General features: G+C 45.1%; 1 protein-coding gene across 2 annotated transcripts in view; it reads right to left on the bottom strand.

The window, feature by feature from the left end:
* GFRA4 (GDNF family receptor alpha 4) overlaps window positions 1-19,952 on the bottom strand; it is a 139,192-nt gene that overhangs the window by 53,077 nt on the left and 66,163 nt on the right. The window lies entirely within an intron of this gene.

Raw genomic sequence — 19,952 nt, forward strand, 5'->3', positions numbered from 1 at the left:
GACCGATGCCAACAGACATCAGAACACTTAGGGATCTGCAGAGTCTTCGCAGCTTGCGTAACAGACCTCAGCAACTCAGCATTTTGGCTAATCTACTTTATTTGCATATAAACACACACGGAGCACTGCAACATGGCTCCCTCTCTCTCTAGCATCAGATAACAAAGAGAAAAAGAACAAAGGACAATAGTCCCACTTCATGGAACACAGTAACACAAACATCCTGTCTCCGTCACTTCCCACTCTGTGGAGTCAAAACATACACCATCATGTGATAGACAACAATCCCATGACTGCAATCATAGAGCAGGAATTCTAACACCACCCCCACCCCCAGTTTCCAACAAGTGTTATCCCAGTACGTTTCCAAGCACAATTCAAAATGTTGGTGCTGACCTTTAAAGCCCTAAACAGCCTCGGTCCAGTATACCTGAAGGAGCGTCTCCACCCCCATCATTCAGCCCGGACACTGAAGTCCAGCTCTGAGGGCCTTCTGGCTGTTCCCTCCCTGTGAGATGTGAGGTTATAGGGAAGCAGACAGAGGGCCTTCTTGGTGGTGGCACCTGCCCTGTGGTATGCCCTCCCACCAGATGTCAAAGAGAAGAACAGCTACCAGACTTTTAGAAGACATCTGAAGACAGCCCTCTTTAGGGAAGTTTTTAATGTTCAACTGACCACTGTATTTTAATACTCTGTTGGAAGCTGCCCAGAATGGCTGGAGAAACCCAGCCAGATGGACGGGGTATAAATAATAAATTCTATTCTATTCTATTCTATTCTATTCTATTCTATTCTATTCTATTCTATTCAGAAGCATGCTGCTTCCAGCTGTGGAGGCAGAACGTAGTCAACTGGGCTAGTGGTCACCAATAACTCTTTCCTCCATGAATTTGTCTAATCCTCTTTTAGAGCCATCTAGTTTCGTGGCCATCACTGCCTCCTGTGGCAGGGAGTTCCATAGTTTATGTGTTTCGTGAAGAACTTTCAACAACAACAACAATTTATTTGTATGCTGCCCATCTGACTGGGTTGCCCAAGCCACTCTGAGGGACTCCCAACACAAAATAGTAAAAACACAATATAACCTCAAACACTAAGAACTTCCCTGAACAGGGATGACTTCAGATTTCTTTTAAACATCACATAGCTGCTTGACATCTGCTGGGAAGGTGTTCCACAGGGTGGGCATGACTGCTGAGAAGGCCCTCTGCCTGGTTCTCTGAAACTTCACCTCTCGCAATGAGGGAACTGCCAAAAGGCCCTCTGAGCTGAATACTGGGGGTGGAGATGCTCCTTCAGGTATATTAAGGTAATTGTTCCTGCCAGAGAAGAATGGCAGATGAAGTTGATGGACTATGCTGAAATGGTTAAAATGACCGGAAGAAACAGAAATCAGGAAGACCAAAATTTTAATGAGGAATGGGGGAAATTTATAACCATTGTAAACAGTTGAAATCGTTAGTAGGATTGGAGTTTAAGGGTGAATTCTGGACACAGTGGAGATGTAAAAGATTTGGCTCATCATAAAAATGCGGGAGGAAATGATTAATAATAGGACCCACAAAGGGGAGGATAGAAGTCCAGGATATTCCTTGGAATCTTGTTTTTATGATTTATGTTTGATATATCTCTGTAAACTTTTTATCTGAAAAACCAAATAAATGTGTGTGTGTTTTTTAAAAAGGTAATTGTCCAATAATCTCCCACAACAAGTGGGGATTCTTGATGTGTAAATCCCACAAATTAATTTAAAAATTGTGAGCATGGTTGACTTTTGGATGTGAAGAAGCTCCAGGGTTTGCTCAGGACCCAGCCGATAAATGCCTGGCACAGCAACACAGGTGAAGCTAACAGAGATGGTAAAAGATGTTCCTGAGATTGACAAGCAATTAGAAGCCGGGGATAAGTGATAGTGTATTCGGGAAATATTTCAAAGCTGAATACAGAACGCTGACCTAGATGGACCTTGATCTGATCCAAGAAGGCAATCATTGCAGAATGTGCACTTGTCAAACTGTCCTGCAGGTACGAGCAGAATACAAATCATCATTCTGCAAAGTAGAATCTACTGGCTGCCCACTAAGAAAGACCCATTCGGCTCACATTTCCATGCTGGCCTGCTTAGTTCACCCTCGCTGAAACAAGACGCAAATTGGGAGACACTTGTCCTTTGAAAGTTGCACACCGCTGAATTTTGCAGTGCAGCTCTCAAGGAAAATGAAGCGTAGTCGAAAAGCAAGTGTCATTTTAGGCACGTCCAACTGATGTGCGATTGCCAACATTCACCGGCGGAGGAAGGGGGTGCGGTGGGTGCAGCTCACCCCGGATGTCATCCCGGGGGGGGGGGTGACATCGCCTCCCCACCCCCCGGGACCCTTGCTGTAGGCGGTGCTCTCCCCACAACTCCATTTCCAAGCTCAGGAAGAGGGGAGGAACACCTGGGAAGAGTTAAGGGGTGATATGATAGCCATGTTCAAATATATAAAAGGATGTCACATAGAGGAGGGAGAAAGGTTGTTTTCTGCTGCTCCAGAGAAGCGGACACGGAACAATGGTTCCAAACTACAAGAAAGAAGATTCCACCTAAATATTAGGAAGAACTTCCTGACAGTAAGAGCTGCTCGACAGTGGAATTTGCTGCCAAGGAGTGTGGTGGAGTCTCCTTCTTTGGAGGTCTTTAAGCAGAGGCTTGACAACCATATGTCAGGAGTGCTCTGATGGTGTTTCCTGCTTGGCAGGGGGTTGGACTCGATGGCCCTTGTGGTCTCTTCCAACTCTATGATTCTATGATTCTACGATTCTATGAGTTTCACTTGACACACAGGGAGAGGGAGGGTGTGATCCGAAAGGAAAGAAAGTCTAGCTGGGGAAATGGTTCTGCAGCTTGGAGGAGTGCAGAGGGCGGCAATGAAAAGCACTCATTCTGTGCAGGGCTGCTCTTTGGGCTGCACTTGCTTCTATTTCCTGCTCTTTAGGGATGTCTCTGGTCAGTCTGCTTGAGCCATTCCATGGCCTTCGCACTGCCCAGTGCATTTGCTGGGGTTCTGCCACCTTTGCAGAGAAGCAGCAGCGTGGGGTTGTGAAGGATTCCTCCTTGGGAGCGGAAGCCCATTTGTGTCCTCCTTAGGCCTTTCAGATGAATTATTATTATTATTATTATTATTATTATTATTATTATTATTATTAATTTATTTCTACCCCACCCATCTGGCTGGGTTTCCACAGCCACTCTGGGCGGCTTCCAACAAAGACCAAAAATACACTAAAATGTCACACATTAAAAACTTCCCTGAACAGGGCTTCCTTCAGATGTCTTCTGAATGTCAGGTACTTGTTTATCTCTTTGACATCTGGTGTGAGGGCGTTCCACAGGGCGGGCGCCACCACCGAGAAGACCCTCTGCCTGGTTCCCTGTAGCTTTGCTTCTCACAATGAGGGAACCACCAGAAGGCCCTCGGTGCTGGACCTCAGTGTCTGGGCTGAACAATGGGGGTGGAGACGCTCCTTCAGGTATGGTTGAGTCCATTGTGAGATGTGAGATGAACGAAGCAATGCAGCTAGCCTGTGGGTGGCTAAACCCACCCCTGGGTGCACAGAATGTGCGCCACTCCAGGTGCCGGAGCAGCTAGATGTGCCTGTGCCAACGTGCAGGTCCTTTGGGTCCCGGAAGAAGGCAGAACAGGGGTGTCCTGGGTGCAGGGACTGAACCTGGGATCTCTTGCATGCAAAGAAGATGTCCTACTGCTCAGTCGCACCCTTCCCAACCAGAGATTTCAGAATCTCTGAAGGCTTTCAGAAAGGCAGTGCACAGCAACTGTTCCTCTCCACCACCAGCCCATGCCGATTACAAAGATTAGGAAAAAATCCTCTTAAATATTGGGACAGCTGGATGCTAAACCTTAACCATATTGCCCCAAGGAAGTAATGATACCCTCATCAGTGGAGACTACGAAGTGGGATTGTTTGTGTTGCATGTTTTAGGTATTGGGTTCCCTGCCTTGGGCTGCAGGGATTAGACTCAGATTAGTTTCCTAAAAATGGCAGCATAATTTTGGTGTGGGTTTGTGTGTGCTTGTTTATGGAATCTGCAGTTCCTTGACTCCTCCACAGCTGCTGGGAACTGGGCATTCATCTGTCTCAAGACGCAATGGAATGCACCTCTGGGGGAGAAGTCAAACCACTTCCTTAGCACCACCAAAGTGACCTCCCTGGGGCGCAAGCCTGGGCAGGGTGTATGGAGGTCCTAGGGACGCGGGTGTGCTGTGGTCTAAACCACTGAGCCTCTTGGACTCACCAATCAGAAAGTTGGCAGTTCAAATCCCTGTGACAGGGTGAGTTCCCATTGCTCTGTCCCAGCTTTCTTCTCGCTTTCAGGCCGAGGGAACTGGCATTTGTCCACAGACAGCTTTCCGGGTCATGTGCCCAGCATGACTTAACTGCTTCTGACACAATGGAACACTGTGACGGAAACCAGAGCGCACGGAAACACCATTTACCTTCCTGCCACAGTGTTACCTATTTATCTACTTGTACTGGTGTGCTTTCGAACTGCTAGGTTGGCAGGAGCTGGGACAGAGCAACAGGAGCTCACCCCGTTGTGGGGATTCGAACCGCTGACCTTTTGATCAGCAAGCCCAAGAGGCTCAGTGGTTTAGACCACAGCTCCACCTACATTAATAATAACAAGAACAATACATTCAAACCATACAAATGCAAAGCATTATTATTATTTTCCTGAAAATCTGGAATAAAAACAGCACCTTTGCAGGTGCGGTGATGGGGAAGCAGCATGAATGATAAAATAAAATCTGCTTTATTTATGCACTAAATATTGTTCTGAGCAACTCCACTTCTTCCAGCTGTGTTCAGAGGGAAAGAAGTGACCATTCAGTTGACATATATCCTCCCGGGAGTGCACATTTCTGTTTCATGTTTAATAAATAACTGATTTTAAATTAAACTGAGTGGCGTCTTATTTGTTTGCAATGTAGCAGAGCAGTGGCTTTCAAACTGTGGCCTGGGGGAGACTGCGAAGGTGGGTCTGTTGTGATCAGGTGTTGTGAGCAAACCGCACTGCAGGACGGCTTGCTTTCAGCTTCCAGTCTTCTCCTGCGATGGGCAAAGGATCTTGGAAAGGGAAAGAAGAGAAATTCAACTCAGCTGGCATTTGAAGCCAAACAGATCAAATTTGCACTTTCAGAAATGAAACACAGCCCTCCTTTGAAATTCATATTTGCAAAGCAGTTCTGCAGCCAACCAACGTTTTCAAAAATGCATGTACTGGGTCAAAGTGCACATAAAACTGAATATATGTTTGTGAAAATGACACACGGAAATGCATTGTATTAGGAGAAGTTGCCAGGAAAAATGTGTATGTTGCCAAAAAGCTGCGTGCAAAAATGTGTTCATTAGGAGAAATATGTGCTTGGATGCTGAATAATTTGCAGATTGCTGTAGAAAGGTAAAGAACTACATTTAGGATTGGACGAATGAAAAACGAAGAGACTTGGGCAGAGCTTTCTTTCCCTGATCTTGGATTTGAGAGCTCAGGAAACAAACTCACCACAGTCACCACCTGGCAGAACCACTGCCAGCCAAAGCCAGCCTGATAGGCTATATGGACCAGATGGTCTGAGACAATCAGCTTGATACAGAAGCACTATTTATTTATTTGATTCATTGATATATTGGCTTTATGACTTGGTTGGAGGAATTGAGGGGATGCTCAAAGAGTACCCATTAATGGTTCATCGTCATCCTGGAAAAAAGAGTGACAAGCGGAGTGCCATAGGGTTCTGTCCTGGGCCTTTTGTTCTTCAACATCTTTATTAATGACTTGGATGAAGGATTTGAGGGGTGCTCATCCAATTTGCAGATGACACCAAACTGGGAGGGGTAGCTAATGCCGCAGAAGACACAGGATTCAAGAAAACCTTAGCAGATTGGAGAGCTAACAAACTGAATTTCAATAACAGCAAATGTCAGGTTCTGCACTTAGGTGGGAAGAACCTGCTGCCCCAATATAAGATGGGGGGCATATGACTTACTAGCAATACATGCGAAAAGGATCTAGGGGTCTTTATATGCCACAAGCTGAACATGAGTCAACAGGGTGATGCAATAGCAACCCCCCCAAAAAACCCCTAATACTATTCTGTTGTTGTTGAGTCATTTAGTCGTGTCCGACTCTTTGTGACCCCATGGACCAGAGTACGCCAGGCACTCCTGTCTTCCACTGCCTCCCGCAGCTTGGTCAAACTCATGCTGCTAGCTTCGAGAACACTGTCCCACCATCTCGTCCTCTGTCGTCCCCTTCTCCTTGTGCCCTCCATCTTTCCCAACACCAGGGTCTTTTCCAGGGAGTCTTCTCTTCCCATGAGATGGCCAAAGTCTTGGAGCCTCAGCTTCAAGATCTGTCCTTCCAGTGAGCACTCAGGGCTGATTTCCTTCAGAATGGAGAGGTTTAATCTTCTTGCAGTCCATGGGACTCTCAAGAGTCTCCTCCAGCACCATAATTCAAAAGCATCCATTCTTCGGCGATCAGCCTTCTTCATGGTCCAGCTCTCACTTCCATACATCACTACTGGGAAAACCATGGCTGCATCAACAGATGTCTAGTGTCCAGATCAAGGGAAGACATAGGACCACTCTATTCTGCCTTGGTCAGACCACACCCGGAATACTGTGTTAAGTTCTGGGCACCACAATTTAAGGAGGATGTTGACAAGCTGGAGTGTGAGCAGAGGAGAATGACTGAGATGAGCAAGGGTCTGGAAACCAAGCCTTATGAGGAAAGATTGAATGAGCTGGGTATGTTTAATCTGGAAAAGAGGGGACTGAGAAGAGATACGATAGCCTTTAGATGCTGGTGACTAGTAATAATAATAATAATAATAATAATAATAATTTATTATTTATACCCCACCCATCTGGCTGGGTTTCCCCAGCCACTCCAGGTGGCTTCCAACAAAATATTGAAATACAATAGCCTGTCAAACATTAAAAGCTTCCCTAAAGAGGGCTGCCTTCAGATGTCTTCTAAAAGTCTGGTAGTTGTTTTTCTCTTTGACATCTGGTTGGAGGGAGTTCCACAGGGGGGGGGGGGTTGCACAACACAGTGCCTCTGGGGTGCCACAGAAGGTGCTGCAACTATGTTGTAGAATGGAAGGTGCGAGGCGGGGGCAAGAACTGAATTTTGGCATCACATGGGCCACAGCTGAAATTTGAAGCATCAAGGCCTGCTACTGTAGCTGTCTTCAAATATCTCAACAGTTGTCACATGGAAGATGACGTTTCTCCTGTTCCAGAGGGTAGGACCCAAAACTTCTTTTTAAAAAACAATTTCACCAAATATGGAACAAGCTTGTTTTCTCCTGCTCTGGTGGGTAGAACTCGAACCCATGGCTTCAAGTTTCAAGGAAGGAGCTGCAGATTAAACATCAGGAAAAACTTTGTGACCGTATGAGGTGTCTGAGAATGGAACAAACTCCCACAAGAGTTGGTGGACTCTCTTTCCTTGGAGGGTTTTAAGAAGAGGCTGGATGGCCATCTGCCATGCATGTTTTTGTTGAGATTCCTGCATTGCTGGGGGTTGGACTAGATGACCCTCAGGGTCCCTTCCAACTCTACAGTCCTATGATTTCCATGAATGTCATTTATATACTGCTTCATATTTCAACGGAAACTTCTTAGCCACCGGAAGGAGAGCCTTAGATCCTCCAGAGAAAATTGCACTCCAACTCCTACAAGCCCCAACCAGCATGACTAATAATAATAATAATAATAATAATAATAATAATAATAATAATTTATTATTTGTACCCCGCCCATCTGGCTGGGTTTCCCCAGCCACTCTGGGCAGCTTCCATAAAAACCAGAAATACACTAAAATATCACAGATTAAAAACTTCCCTGAACAGGGCTGAACTAATAGTCAGGAAAGATGGGAGTTGTAGTTCAACAACATCTAGGGTGCCACAGGCTCCCCACACCTGCTCTAAGCAGTTTACCTATCCGAACAAAATAATAATAATATCTCTCTAGGTAGGTATACGAAATACAATACAAATTGCACATTGCAACGTCTAATGATCATAATTCCACATTTTAAGCGACGTAATTATTAGGCAACGATAAATATTTTTAAACAGTGTTCCTAAGTAAAATAAATAAGGAACACAAAAGCAGCTCACATCGAGATACAAAGCCAAAGTGCAGGATAATTATAGGATCTGCAGAATCACATAAATATTACAACACACACACATGTAAGAGTACAATTGCCAAAGTCATTCAGATACCCCAGGGGTAAGGAATCCCAGGCTCAGCCACTGAATGTGGCCCTCCAAACCATTCTAGCTGGCCCTCAAAACTCTCCCCAGGCCACAGACCCTTCTTTACACCCTCCTTGAATGTTTCTGACCAGCTGGAAATGTGGAGGTGAACTCAGACAACAGCTTTTGGTTCTCCAGATGGAGGACAGAGAGGGTTGCATGAGTGGGCGTAGGACTACAATTTGCATTTCATGCTCCACCCACATTTGCCTCTGACCCCACCCACCATTGGCATGTGACCCTCAGAAGTTGGGAGACCATAGGAGGGGAGAGGGTTCTTGTGCACAGACCTTGCTTGGGGGTTTCTCACAGGCGTGCAGCAGAAGACAGAATCGGGATTCAAGATGTATTGGAGAACTGGGCCCAAACTAACAAAACGGATTGCAATAGGGACAAATGTCAGGTTCTGAACTTAGGCAGGAAAAACCAGATGCAGAAACATCAGATAGGATACACCTGCATTGCAAGTAGCATGTGTGAAAAGGATCTAGGGGTCTTAGTGGACCACAAGCTCAACATGAGTCAACAGAGTGATGTGGCAGCAAAAAAACTAACACCATTCTATTCTGCATCAACAGAAGTCTAGTGCCCAGATCAAGGGAAGTCATAGTTCCACTCTATTTTGCCTTGGTTAGACCACACTTGGAATACTGTGTCCAATTCTGGGCACCACAATTTATGAAGGATGTTGACAAGCTGGAAGGTGTGCAGAGGAGGGTGACTGAGATGATCAAGAGTCTGGAAACCAAGCCTTATGAGGAACGGTTGAAGGAGCTGGGTATGTTTAGCCTGGAAAAGAGACCGAGAGGAGATATGAGAGCCATCTTCAAACATCTCAAGGGCTGACACAAGGAAGAAGGAACAAGCTTGTTTTCTCCTGCTCTGTGTGATGGCCTGGGACTCGGGCTCGGACTCTGAACCAGAGGAGTCTCAGTCTGCACCAGATCCTTTGCCTTAGGCATCATCTGAACCAAGTCTGGGGCCTGATCCTGAAGAGTTCCAGTCTGCACAGGTTCCCCTGCAATAAGCACCAGCTGGGCCGAGTCAGGGGCCTGAGCCTGCCCTGGCTCCAGATGCGGGGATTACCTCGTTGCCTTCAGCTGGGCCATCACTTACAGCTGCTCCACTACCGGTTGGGTCAGGGGAGGCTGAGGCGGCCCCTGGGTCTAGTAACCCGACGTCTCCTGAGCTGCAGAGACGAAGGTCTGAGAGAAGGAGACACCTGAGTACTCGCCGGAGGAGTTCTCAACTTCGGGCGAGACAGGGAGGTGAGTCACCGGGGGATCAGGACTGGCCGCTACCCCGACAAAGATAAAAGGCTGTCAGACCCCGCCCCAGGTTGCGGGAGCAACTTTGCTGTATGCCAGATCCTGCCTGAGATCCTGTACCTGTCCTTGCCTGGTTTCCTGCCTCATGTCCTGCCTTGGCCCTGTTGGACTGACTCCTAGTGGAACCTTCGGATTCTGGACTGGTCCTGGACCATGTCTCATGGGTTACCCCCGGGCCCAGCACACTCTGGAGGGTAGTACTCAAACCAATGGCTTCAAGTTGCAAGAAATGAGATGTGAACTTTCTGACAGTAAGAGCCATTTGACAGTGGAACAGACTCCCATGAGAGGTGGTGGATTCTCCTTCCTTGGTGGTTTTTAAGCAGAGGTTGGATGGCCATCTGTCATGGATGCTTTAGCCAAGATTCCTGCGTTGCAGGGGGTTGGACTAGATGGCCCTTGGGGGTCCCTCGCAACTCTATGATTCTAGATGACAGGCTACTGTGAGAACAGTATGCTGGACTCAATGGGCCACTGGCTTGATCCAGCATGCTCTTATTACATTCCTATGTTCCTGCAAACCAGGCTCTCCAGGTGAACCAACCAGACACTCCAGATCATGCTCGAGAACCCTCCACGAAGCATTTCTCAGACAGAGCATCCCGCCTCTGAAAGGGTTGCCCAGAGGAAGAACATTTGGAAACTGCTGCAGTCGATCTCAGATTTTATGCTGGGGTCCCTCCTCCAGCCACACAGGTGGGCTGAGGCTCAAAGACCACCCTTGTGGCTGGCAGGGGTCAGGGTTAACTAAGACACTGCCTCTGACTTTTGGAAAGGGAGCTCAGTGGATATGTTTGTAGGCACTGGGCTGCAGATATAAAGAAAGCATGAAAGGCTGAGAGTCTGAGGTTGGAGATGTATTGACAAATGAAACCCACTAATGGTGCCCTCTGGCCAAGAGCTTTGCTTCGGCAAGGAGAACAGCAGGGCTGATATTTACCACCCTGCCTGCTGATGTTTTATATTTATGTTGGAATTAAACCCTTCAGGCAACATGAACTGCAGTGTTCCAAATGCCCTTCCTTTTATTTGGATGGGGGGGGGGATATCTCCCCTCAAACAAAAGCAATTGATAGGATTTTTACTGGTTGGAACCATCCCTGGTATGGTTGTGCCTCTAGGTTCACACCTAGAAGATCAAAGTGGTATGGCAGGTAGAAACAGAACAGGTGAAGTTTCTCCATCAAGGCGCCTCTTAGTTGGGAAGCCTTTATTTTAAAGGAAGGACTGAAAGATGTTTTTTAGTCATTTAGTCGTGTCTGCCTCTTCATGACCCCCTGGACCAGAGCAGGCTAGGCACTCCTGTCTTCCACTGCCTCCCACAGTTTGGTCAAACTCATGCTGGTACCTTTGAGAACACTGTCCAACGATTTCGTCCTCTGTCGTCCCCTTCTCCTTGTGCCCTCCATCTTTCCCAACATCAGGGTCTTTTCCAGGGAATCTTCTCTTCTCATGAGGTGGCCAGTGTCTTGGAGCCTCAGCTTCAGGATCTGTCCTGCCAGTGAGCACTCAGGGCTGATTTCCTTCCTAATGGAGAGGTTTGATCTTCTTGCTGTCCATGGGACTCTCAAGAGTCTCCTCCAGCACCATAATTCAAAAGCATCCATTCTTCGGCCATCAGCCTTCTTTATAGTCCAGCTGCCAGGGTTCAATTCCTGGAGTTTCTAGGTAGGGCCAAGGAAGACTCCTCTCTGACGAACCCTGTCAGCTGTTGACAATAAACTTAGACTGTGCCTATGGGTAAGGCAAAGGTAAAGGACCCCTGGACAGTTAAGTCCAGTCAAAGGCTACTATGGGGTTGCAGCACTCATCTCACTTTCAAAAACATTACAAAACAAACAAACAAAACAAACAAAACCAAAACCAAACAAACAGTTGCTTAGAATATAAGTTAGGATGCAGCTTAAAATGCAGCCTCTTTTTATTGGTAGCCCATGGATCAAACCCATAAGGGGAGAAAACGTGAAATATTCACCAGAGACAACTATCCATTCTAGTCCTACATGGGCCAGCAAAAAGAGCCGAGGGAAAATTTATATACAAAATCCCATATAAGGGGTTCCATCGAAAGACCTAGATCAGTGTTACCTACCCCTCATATTTTATTCAAGTTGGCACCCCTGGACTGGGATGGTGAAGAACATCCTTCCTTCCTTCCTTCCTTCCTTCCTTCCTTCCTTCCTTCCTTCCTTCCTTCCTTCCTTCCTTCCTTCCTTCCTTCCTTCCTTCCTTCTTTCTTTCTTTCTTTCTTTCTTTCTTTCTTTCTTTCTTTCTTTCTTTCTTTCTTTCTTTCTTTCTGTGAATGTTGTCCTTTGCACTGACTCGTCATTTTCCCCTTCTGTTTTTAATTAGAAAGCTCCTGCCTTTGATAATGGTTTCCCAGCTTCCTGCGACGGAGAAATGAGCAGCTACTTTCTAATGAGCTCGGTTACTAGAGGATAGCGGTATGGAGAATCTGAGAGACAGTCTTATTCAGTGACTGGAGTGTTAGACTAGGTCCTCCGGGGAGAAGAAGAAGAAGAGTTTGGATTTGATATCCCGCTTTATCACTACCTGAAGGAGTCTCAAAGCGGCTAACATTCTCCTTTCCCTTCCTCCCCCACAACAATCACTCTGTGAGGTGAGTGGGGCTGAGAGACTTCAGAGAAGTGTGACTGGCCCAAGGTCACCCAGCAGCTGCATGTGGAGGAGTGGATGTGAACCCAGTTCCCCAGATTACGTGTCTACCACTCTTAACCACTACACCACACCGTCTCTCTCTGGCCAGGGTTCAGCTTCTCTCTCATCTGGTGAGCTCAGTGGATGACCCTGACCTGGTCTCACACTCTCAGCATAACCTGTCTCACAGGGTTTTTGTGAGGAGAAGAAGATTGCTTCTTCGCAAGGTTTATCCATGTTCCTGTGTGCACTGGGGTGGGAGAAGGAGAGGAAAGGCACAAGTGAAACAAAACAGACTCAAGCTCCTTTTATTGATTTACAAAGCCCTGAACATGGACCAATGGAGAATCACTGATATTTCAGATCCACTTCAGAAAAAAAAGATGAGAGGTTAATTCAGAACGTCGGGTTCAGAGGAGAAATTTGACAAAGGAGCCTTTGGAAGAACTTCTACCTTTATGCTAGGAAAAGCATAAAGGAGTATATTATGCTATGAGAAGAACACTAGAAGCACAGTGTCCAGATCAGGGGAAATCATAGTACCACTCTATTCTGCCTTGGTCAGACCTGACCAGGAATACTGTGTCCAGTTCTGGGCACCACAATTTAAGAAGGATGTTGACAAGCTGGAACATGTGCTGAGGAGGGCAACCAAGATGATCAAGGGTCTGAAAACCAAGTCTGAGAGGAGATATGAGAGCCGTCTTCAAATATCTCAAGGGCTGTTACATGGAAGAAGAAACAAGCTTCTTTTCTCCTGTTCTGGAGGGTAGGACTCGAACCAGTGGCTTCAAGTTGCAAGGAAGGAGGTTCCGACTAAACATCAGGATGAACTTTCTGACAGTAAGAGCTGTTTGGCAGTGAAACGGTCTCCCTTTGGAAGGTGACAGACTCTCCCTCCTTGTAAGATTTTAAGCAGAGATTGGATGACTCAAAGTTGTTGAGTTTATTTGGGGGGAGTTTGAACAAAAAGTTGTTAAGCTTCTTTTTGGAAGATCCTGGAAATTTCCTTTAATATGGGAAAAAATACACCTTGTGGGTAGGCTTTTGTTGGAGGGGGCAGAATCTCAGTTTGTTAAGTGTTTCTCTTGCTTTGTAATACTTTTTGCCCCCCCAGCCCCCCTTTGGCTAAGCCCATGAATGTGGTAACATTCCCACCCAGCTAAAAGGGCCCCTCCGCCATGTTGTAAAAGTTCTAATATTGCTGTTTTTATTACGTCTTTATTCATTACCTGACCTTTACTCTAAGGTCCCAGGGCACATTACAACATTAAAACTAAGAACACTTTAAAGCAACTTTCAACAAAAATTAAACAAGGTCTGCTTGGCTGGCATATCTTGGGATGATAAGAGTTTTTTTGGGATGATCTATAGTGATGAGTTTGGGGTGGGGGGAAGCAGGCTGTGTGCAGAGACCCTTCTAACCCCAAATCCAGTCAGTGTCAAAATATAGGCCAGGCTAACTTCCTGATGAGGCGATCACTTGGGTGATGGGCCATTAAAGGAGAGAAGGCTCTAGAGGGTAGGACTCGAACCAGTGGCTTCAAGTTACAAGAAAGGAGATCTTTCTGGCAGTAAGAGCTGTTTGAAAGCAGAACGGTCTCCCTCGGAAGATGGTGGACTCTCCTTCATTGGAGGTTTTTAATCAGAGGTTGGATGGCCATCTGTCATGGATGCTTTAGTTGAGATTCCTGCATTGCAAAGGGTTGGACTATATTACCCTTGGGGTCCCTTCCAGCTTTACTAGTCTACGATTCTATGCCCACCTACATCCAAACCTTTTCTCCTCCAAGTCTGTGCTGGGCAATTATTATTTTTCAGAGAGCTGTCTCTTTTGTAACATAAAAGGTAAAGGGACCCCTGACTATTAGGTCCAGTCGTGACCGACTCTGGGGTTGCGGCGCTCATCTTGCTTTATTGGCTGAGGGAGCCGGCGTACAGCTTCCGGGTCATGTGGCCAGCAGGATTAAGCCGCTTCTGGCGAACCAGAGCAGCACACAGAAACGCCGTTTACCTTCCCGCCGGAGCGGTACCTATTTATCTACTTGTACTTTGACGTGCTTTTGAACTGCTAGGTTGGCAGGAGCAGGGACCGAGCAATGGGAGCTCACCCCGTTGCAGGTATTCGAACCGCCAACCTTCTGATCGGCAAGTCCTAGGCTCTGTGGTTTAACTCACAGGGCCACCTGCGTCCCCTTTTGTAACATACAGGGTTACAATTGCCAGCTCCTTCCAGAGCCTGTGGATGTTTCGTTGGTTTTTAAAACTTGCAAGCCAGCCAGTGTCCCTGACTCTCAGTGAGAGCATTTCTCCAAAAGGGGAGCTGAGAAGAACATTAAGGCGATGACACGCTGAGTACATTTGCTTTTGGCATCAATGCTATCTCCTTGTTCCCACTCTAGTGTGAAAGTCCCTCATTAAGAGCTCCCGGCAGCCATTCCCCGGGGACTCGTTCAAGCAGGGTCCTAAACATTTCAGCTCCTGCTCGCTGAGTTCACGGCTCGTCCCTCCGGCAGTTTTTGGTCCGCGATCAGCGCAGAAAGAAGAGGAAGGTCACCAAGGGAGGAGAGGCTTTCAACTGAGTCAGGCCAGTGGCCCAGTTCGCCCAGTTCTGCTAATGGGCTTATGTCAGAGGTGGCTCACCCCTTGGCCATATCAGGCCTCCAATAATTTTATTTTTTGTAGGGGTGACCTTCTGTTATTTGACAGTGGAAAAGGCGGCAGTGATTTTTTCTTATAGTTAAAATGATTTAAATGATTATTTATTTATATAAAGATTAAATGCAAGGTATTGGTTGTGTTTCAAATAGATTTATGAAAGATTTAGAAAACTTATTGATTAGAATATTTGTATGAGATTGTATGGGAAAAATATGGAATAACAGATACAATCTTGCTTAAAATGTATATAGGAAGTGCAGTGTAAGTGATGGAAGTCAATAATTGAAATTTTATTATTGAGATATTTGTAGAATAAATTTGGAAGAAATTCTTCCAACTTTTCTTCTTTTTCGCCTTCTTTTTTCTTTTTTCTTTTCTCATTGTTGTTCTTTTTTATATATGTGTGCTTATCTTAAATATAGATATGTATGTATGTATGCATGTATTAAGGACAGATCGTGAAGCTGAGGCTCTAATACTTTGGCCACCTCATGAGAAGACAAGACTCCTTGGGAAAGACCCTGATGTTGGGAAAGATGGAGGGCACAAGGAGAAGGGGATGACAGAGGACGAGATGGTGGGACAGTGTTCTTGAAGCTACCAGCATGAGTTTGACCAAACTGCGGGAGGCAGTGGAAGACAGGAGTGCCTGGCATGCTCTGGTCCAGGGGGTCATGAAGAGTTGGACACGACTAAACGACTCAACAACAAATGTATGTATTTGCAATATTTTGCTTATGTTTTGTAATAATTATGTTAAATAAAATTATTTTTTAAAACAGATTTTTTTTTTTTTTAAAAAATGACTTGATTCTCTGCAACTTCCTCACCGTGGAACTCTCAGCGAGTGGAACACCAGGAGACAGTCAAATCTTGATCTCCTCTGCCATGTTCTACCATTTTCACCCAGGGTTACAGAGATAGTTTTTTTGGGGGGAACTCTCTTCCCTCACCCATCAATCTCAGAGTGGAAGTTTCTCACATGAGTGGCAAGAAGTAGCCATGACAGTTGGAGATACCATCGGAGATAGAGCAGTGATGGGAAGTTTTGCTTCTACACATGACTCTGGCTAAACCATTTTAAGTCGAGACATTCCTTCATCACCCTAGAATGTTCAGTTCACATTGAGTTCATGAGACATCGCATCTTGACCTGTTCTTAGTGCTTGGTTGACCACATCTACGGATGAATGCTATATATTAATCACTAGTAATAGATTAAGCCTTGCTATATCAATCACTAGTAATAGTTTAACAAGGAGGTTTTCACGCCTGTCCAATTCTGTGTTCCCTTTCCCAGCCTTTAATCTATTGATGATTGATGCCTATATGCAACCTTTGCTTGGTACTTGTGTTAACCAATCAGCAACAAGCACATGTGTGGCAATGCTGTAATATTCAATAAAAGGGACTCCCTGAGACATGCTCGGCAGATGCCTCCCATATGACACCCACCACTCGTCTGTCGTTCATTTCAACCCAACAGAGCAGTCCATATGTTGCCATTCTGAAGGAGAACCATCCAATAGACCTGCACTTTGGAACAGCCTGCCAAATGATATATAGTGAACTCTTTTCGGCACCAGCTAAAAACATTCCCAGTTAGACCGTTAGAAAGTTGCTGCGAGTTTTAATCTGTTTTTAGTCTAGTGTTGTTTTTAACCTTTGGAAAGTTGATTTTTCTTATTGATAATTTTATAGTTGTATTATTATTTTTTTGTAAACTGCTTTGGGGTTTTTTGCTTTTGTTTTTACAATCGAGCGGTGTATAAATTTTATGAAATAAAGTAAAAGACAGTAATGAATAAATGCAGAATAAGATAATCAGGTGTAGAAACTGGCTTCCTGATAGTGTGATTTCTAATAAGTCCAGCAGGCTGTGGTTCTCAAACCATTTAGGAACAGCTTGCCCCACTTTTTTTGGGTATGTGTCAAAATTCCAGTTGTGGTTTCTAAAATGTGTGTGTTGGTCAGTTGCATTTTTACCTACATACTCAATATGGCATTGTGGTTATTGGCATTTGATGATACAAATTATATTGCAGGGGCTGCAGGTGATGTCCTAATCCAATGTTCTCTATCCATGCTGCTGCTTTTTCAGGTTTTAGTGATTAACTGCATTCTACCAGGATCCAGAACAAACTTGCCTGAAGTTCTCTTTTATGCTTTCAAATCTATATCTATCTAAATCATCTATCTATATCTATCTATCTATCTATCTATCTATCTATCTATCTATCATCTATCTATCTATCTATCTATCTATCTAATCTATCTATCATCTATCTATCATCTATCTATCTATCTATCTATCTATATCTATCATCTATCTATATTTGCTTTCGTATCTATCTATCTATATCTATCTATATCTATCTATCTATCTATCTATCTATCTATCTATCTATCTATCTCATCTATCATTTATGTATCTATCATCTATCTATCATCTATCTATCTATCTATCTATCATCTATCTATCTATCTATCTATCTATCTATCTATCTATCTATCTATCTATCTATCTATCCATCTCTCTCTCTCTCTCTCTCTCTCTCTCTCTCTCTCTCTATCATCTATCTATCATCTATCTCTATCTATCTATCTATCTATCTATCTATCTATCTATCTATCTATCTATCTATCTATCTATCTATCTCTATCATCTATCTATCTATCTATCTATCTATCTATCTATCTATCTATCTATCATCTATCTATCTATCTATCTATCTATCATCTATCAAGTCTATCTAGATGCCTACTACTAAGAATAGTCTTGAGGCGACTCACATTATAAAAGTTCTCTCTCTCTCCCTTTCTCTTTCTCCCCCCCTTATATGTTGTACTTCCCAATGGAATATACATGAGCTAAATCAATAGTGACATACCCTGCAGCTTTTGCCTATAGTTTGTGCAACTTGATGAGATAGAGGCTGGTTCTCTTGAGTAGCCGCTCCTTGTGAAGAGAGCAGAGGAACAGTTCTCACCATCTAGTATATATATATATATATATATATCCTCAAATTTGACAGTCTTGACCTCTTTCCACTATCAAGCATTGCAAAGGATGTGATTAACATACCAAATTGTTTTCCCTGTGAGTTTTGCGTGAGGCTCGCTGTAAACCAACTCCCACAAATCCCAGCAGATGCACCGAACTCCTCCTCCTCCAGGACTGGGAAGTGGGTGGGTGGGAGAGGTGGGTGGCAGAGGCACTTGAGCCAGTTCTGTGGCTGGTTCCCCAACTTTCAGAAGGGGAAAGTTACTTCAAAGTTTACTGGCTACTTCAAATGAATTCGAATCTCCAGGGCCTGATGAGCTGCACCCAAGGGTACTAAAAGAGCTTGTGGCCGCAACCTCAGAGCCTCTGCCTATGATCTTTGAGAATTCTTGGAGAACAGGTGAGGTCCCTGAAAACTGGAGGAGAGCAAATGTTGTCCCCATCTTCAACAAGGGGAAAAAGGAAGGCTCAGTTAAATTCATTGCTTTTCCTGAAGAGCTGGACCACAAAGAAGGCTGATCGCCGAAGAATCGATGGTTTTGAACTATGGTGCTGGAGTAGACTCTTGAGAGTCCCATGGACTGCAAGAAGATCAAACCGATCCATTCTGAAGGAAATCAGCCCTGAGTGCTCACTGGAAGGACAGATCCTGAAGCTGAGGCTTCAATACTTTGGCCACCCCATGAGAAGAGAAGACTCCCTGGAAAAGACCCTGATGCTGGGAAAGATGGAGGGCACAAGGAGAAGGGGACGACAGAGGACGAGATGGTTGGATAGTGTTCTCGAAGCTACCAGCATGAGTTTGACCAAACTGTGGGAGGCAGTGGAAGACAGGAGTGCCTGGCGTGCTCTGGTCCAGGGGGTCACGAAGAGTCGGACACGACTAAACGACTGAACAAAAATAACAAAGATATAACGCAGTAGAAAAGGTTTGGGAGTGGGAAGTCAATTTATGAAACAACACAGTTATTTGGTATGAAGATTATTGTGAAAAATTATACTGGGGCAAAAGGGTGATACTTTTGTGACTCAGAGAATCTTGGGAAGTGTAGTTTGCCGGGCATTCTTTTCTGAGAAACTACAAGACCCATCCTCATCTAGTTGCCAGGGTCACCGGTGGTGGTGGTGGGCCTGGAGGGGGGGGGGAGAGGGAATGATTATTCAGCCGCTTTAAGCCCACAATGTAGTTACGCCCTCAGGGAACAACCTCGTAAAACAAAAACAGAATGTAGGTTAATCTGATCCATTCACAGACCCGTCATTCAATCACAGGCAGCTCGCTATGCAAACAAATCACCAAGTGGCGCTTGAGAATCCTGATATTTAATTACAGTCCTCAGCTTTGATTGGGAGCATGCACAGTTATTAATAAACCACACTAAATGATAATTCACTGGGTGAATATCTCAAAAGGTCGCCGGGGGGGGGGCGGTGGCGGCGATTGGGGACAAGAAATGCGTTTGCAAAAAATGAAAAGACGGTGGGTGGATACATGTTTTGCAAGAGACAATAGACGAAAAGGAAAATTGATTATGGAGTTTTGCCGAGAACATGTGTACTATTCAAAAAAACCACACTACCCACACCATAGCACATCGATGTGTTCTCTCGGCCCTTTCGATCGACTGAGCCTTAAAGGAAAATTACATTTTCTATCACATAATCAATTGGGGTTAATGGAGCCTCTCGGGGGCTCTTGCCTGACTTTCTTGTTACACCAATTGGCCATTTCCCTGAAAGTTTAGCATTTAATCAGACGCTAAGTGCTGCAAGGACTTGGGTGAGACCCTAGTGGGTGGAGAAGCGAGGGCTGCTAAAGTTCAGTCGCAGGCAAGTTTCCCCCCAAGAAACCATTCCTTTCCTTCTCCTTTTAGCCTACTTCTCTTCTGAGGAGATGGGCGGTGATTATTATTCTGAGTAAATCAAACAGACTCGCAGCAACCCAGGTGTGGTGGGAATGGGGTCGGC

This window comes from Podarcis erhardii (genome assembly GCF_964252035.2).
Source record: "Podarcis erhardii genome assembly, chromosome: 9".
NCBI lineage: Eukaryota > Metazoa > Chordata > Lepidosauria > Squamata > Lacertidae > Podarcis > Podarcis erhardii.